Consider the following 4,673-nt stretch of genomic DNA (forward strand, 5'->3'; position numbering starts at 1 on the left):
CTGGCGCCATAGCTTCGTTGTTTAGATATAGGGCGGAGTGATACACATTTAATATCTAGTACATCGGCTCCGTACTTATTCCGAAAAATACTCTAAATAGTTTTATTTATTTGAATGTAAAGAATAAAGAATAATTTCTAGAGTTGATTATTAAATCGTATTTAATAACAAACAATAATCAAAAAGTCACAAAAACATAAAATTGTATGGTAGGCCTACTCGTTTAATGTAAATGCCAATTACTTTTTAATAATCAATTAATATAGATTAAAAATGAAATAAATGCTTAATAATAAGTCTTTTTGTTATATAAATGAGAAAAAATGCGTAATTTATCACTAGATGTTAAGTAGAATACAATCATTACAATGGTCCGACTGTCACGACATTGAAAATGATATCAATATCTAATGCGATTAATGTCTTAAGCATTATGATAAATGATTTTGATATATTTTTAAATATTAATTTTGTAATTAAACTGTTAAAATTTCAAACTTTAAACTAAACTTAATAATTCTTTATTTTGTATAACGTAATATTTTTAAATGTCTCATTCAAATAGGTCTATATCATATTTTTTTAAAGAAAAAGTCGAATTATCCAGAACTAAACTAAATATATTTTAACTAAGAACTTAATTTAAATACATTTATTACAAAAAGTTTACATTTTAGATTAGGTTAGACTTATTGCAATATATTATAATAGATGCACAATTCAAACGTTTAATATGAATTAAATATATATAATTTTTGATTACCAAGTTTAAATTTCGTATAAAATATTAAAATTTTCATTAAAATATTTAAAATTCGAAATATCTGAAACCAAAATATTTAGACACGAGATATTTTCGACTAGCGATGTTTTGATATTCAATATTTATCTTCACATATTTTTTAAATTTTGCCTTTCTGTAATGACTTTTCAAAGTTTTGAATCCGGATATTTTGATTTGTAATGTTTTTCTACGTGATTTTTTTTTCTGGGGACAGATACATTTTGTTTTAGGACGTTTCATCTTTCAACCTTTTGTGGTTCCAATCTCCATTCCTGCACAACAAATACGATCGATACTCTCCCGCACTTGAAATTTTCCTATTGTGATTATATATTATCTAGCTGTCGATTCCTGAATATATTAACGTATACTGAAATAGATAGTCAATAACAATTCTCTCATAGCATTTACACGCATCTACTCACTAATCCGAACTCTAAATGATGTTTCGATGGTGCATTATGCTCTCTTCTTACTAAAATTAACGTAGAAATTTTACTTAAAAAAATTGACAGGTATATAATCTCGAGTTAAAAATCATTATTTATAGACAGAATAATTTATATTTTATAAACAAAGTAAAAAAGATATATATATATATATAATAAATTAATAACCGGAAAACAGTTGTAATACGTATCAATTCCACGTAAGGCGCTTAAACGTATTATGTGTCATTGAGAGAGGAAATTTTACGTTTCACTTACTTCATGTTGTCTTTAACGCACGATAAAATTGTCATAATTAAAAAAAATGTTTGTAAAATAAATATCTTGAATAATTATTTATCATGTAAAATTAAAATCTTCCTTTTCTTAATAAAAAATTGATTAAAAGATAGCATCAAGAGCGGAGTTATAATACTGTTAATGTTTAAATATTTAATTTTTAATTAGATTTATATTTAAAAAAAAATTAAACAAATCTTCATTTCGAAAGTAAAATATATATATTAAAAAAATATTAATTTTATATGTTGAAAATTTGAGATAATTTAACGTTTGCCATTCAAAAAACATATGAAATGTAAATTCACTTAGTATATTAGAAATTTATAGTCTGTTTATTGGAAATTTTTACGCTAAATTTAGTTAAACATCAAGATAGGAAATCGAAACTAAAGAATGTTTCGTATTTAATTAAATTTTAATTGAAATAATTTATCATTCAATAAAATTTCAGCGCTAATTTTCGTGAAAGAAGGAAAAGATAAAAAATTGATAAATAGAACAATTTTGGAAACCGTGTAAGTTGGTAAAGTTTCCTAACAGCTTTTCGTTAATCAACTATATAAATTTTATAAATCGAAGAATAATTGATAACTTCAATACTCTTCGTTAATACTGAACATTTTCGCTAGATTTTCTTAAATAATTTTTAAAATAACATTAGAAAAGTAAGAAAATAATGCAATTTATGCTTTTAACTCTTATTGAAATTATTTACTTTAAATATTAATTTTACATCTCTGCTCATTTTTACACGAGTGTTAATATTTAATTAGAAAAATGTAACACAATTTCCTAAAAGTAATAATTTGCTAAGCATAATAGATGTTATTTTTAAAAATATATAATATACATATTTAATTCATTTTAAAATTCCTTAAAATTTTTAGAAAAAATGAATATGTTAATTAATGTTATCTCTCTCTGTTTCTCTTGTAGTAAATATGATGAATATAAATTCAAATTAAAAAAAAAATAGTAATATTTAAATTAGATGAACTTTTATTGAACCGAAAGGGATAAAGAGATATTCGGTGAATGAAAATAGATGAAAAGAGCTTTTAGTCTTTGTATATTATCTCCATCAAACTTTAATGTAACATATTACATCCATTGCAGTATATTGCTATTTCAATGTCGAATAACACACACCTTCTTCCGAAGTTGAGATTCCCTCCTGCATCTCTACATATGTTTTTTTGTTTTTTTATTATTATTCTTTGATTTTATGTTAGCTTTATTCTTGATTCTTCTTTTATGGATGTTTTTCTTACTCCTATTCTTGTTCCTCTTCTTTATTTTCCATTGCTGGTTTTTATTTTTTTACTCTTTTTTTCCTCCGTTTTCCTATTTCCTTTCCTTTTTTACAACTTTTCTTTGACTTTTTTCCTCGAATTTTTCTTTCTGATCTTCAAATCTGATCGACATAGAGACCATATTACACATATTTATGAAACCTACACGACTTTATTCGCAAATGGAATGAAAGTGAATGAGTTTTTCTTAACGTAGACCTAGACCATCTTTCTACTTGTTGGCTCGTTGACACTATTCGAAAAAAAATTAATTCAAATATGTTTATAGCTCTACTTTCAATCCATTTTTTTGCTTTTAAATCAGTTTGGCCATCATTCAACAGTAAATACAGCAAATAAAGCGTTCGTGGACCTGTTAGAATACAATTTTCACTTAAGACTAAAAATTTTTCTGACATTTAATCTATAATTTTTTATTTATCAATCAATAGTCGATTTAGAAATTGCAAGAAAAACAATATTTGTTTCATAAAACAGCCGTAGATTTGATCAATATTGCTTATATGTAATTTTTTAACAGTAAAAAAAAATATATACGAATCGATTTCTTTGAATATCATTTATTGTTTTTTTTTTTCAAGTCTGTACATATTTATAATTAAAAAATCCACATTTTAAAAACTTTTAAAGGACACTAAAACTATATTAAGCTAATGAAATTTTTAAACAATAATTTTATCAATAATTCTTGTATTTCTACTCATGAAGAATTTATCCTCAATTGTATAAAATATTAAAGTGAAAAGACCTTGTTAATCAATGATAAATTCATAATAATTGATATTATATTATTGATAATTTTTATAAATAATGCGAGATATATTTATAAGACTCACAGAAAATTTATAGATATACAGTAACTATCATTCTTAAGTAAAATATATAATTTTTATACATCTAAAACTGAAGAAAATTCTGTTGTTTTAGTCTACACAATATATTAAAATTGTTACTAAAATCTAAATTATTTATTTTTTAAACTAAAGATACTAAAAATTTTCTAGATATTGAAGGGATTTAATGTGACTAAAAAGTTTCGGCGAATGAAGTAAAGACTATCAATTTAACGTGATGCATTTTGGAGAATTATTACACTCGAAGGGCTTGATCGGTATATCATATCGTGTTAAAGACCAAACTGCGATTAACAAACTTTTTGGGCATTTTTCCACAAATGACAGAAACTCTTCCTTCTTCGTAATCTATTATATTGTTATTTTTATTAGTCATATTGCTTCTTATGATAGAAGACAGATACCTTTAGCAATCTAAAGACAGTCGTTATTACTTTTCTCGCTTCATTTAAATGTTCAATTTTCGCATTTTTAAACGACTTATCAGACGAAAAGTTATTTTAATTCTTTATTACTTTATAAATTCTTTTATCTAAAATTTTATTTCAGATCCTCCAGCGAGTCCCGCATTAGAAATCGTATCCTCTACATCATCATCCATTTATTTGACATGGAAACCACTTAACTCAGATGACAATCCAATTTCTGGTAATTTTTTACTAAAGCTCATAACGATTAAAGAAAATAATGTTTTTTTTTTTTCTAACTTTGGCTGGCACTCATGGTTGTTTTGTTTACTCAGGATACATAATTTATCATAAATCTGAAATTAAGGAGTGGGAAGAGATCCAATTACCAGACGATCGCACGAGTTACACATTTAAAACTCTTCGATGCGGAATGAAATATCAGTTTTATCTAGTTGCATATAATAATGCGGGTAGAGGTCAACCCAGTGATGTAATTTCTGGCAGAACCGACGGTACAGGTAAGAAAAATACATCTGTAAAGCATATCATACTAATAAATGATTTTAAAAAAGCAGTAGATA

This window comes from Centruroides sculpturatus, unplaced genomic scaffold (assembly GCF_000671375.1).
Source record: "Centruroides sculpturatus isolate CEXI.00-Female unplaced genomic scaffold, Cexi_2.0 scaffold869, whole genome shotgun sequence".
NCBI lineage: Eukaryota > Metazoa > Arthropoda > Arachnida > Scorpiones > Buthidae > Centruroides > Centruroides sculpturatus.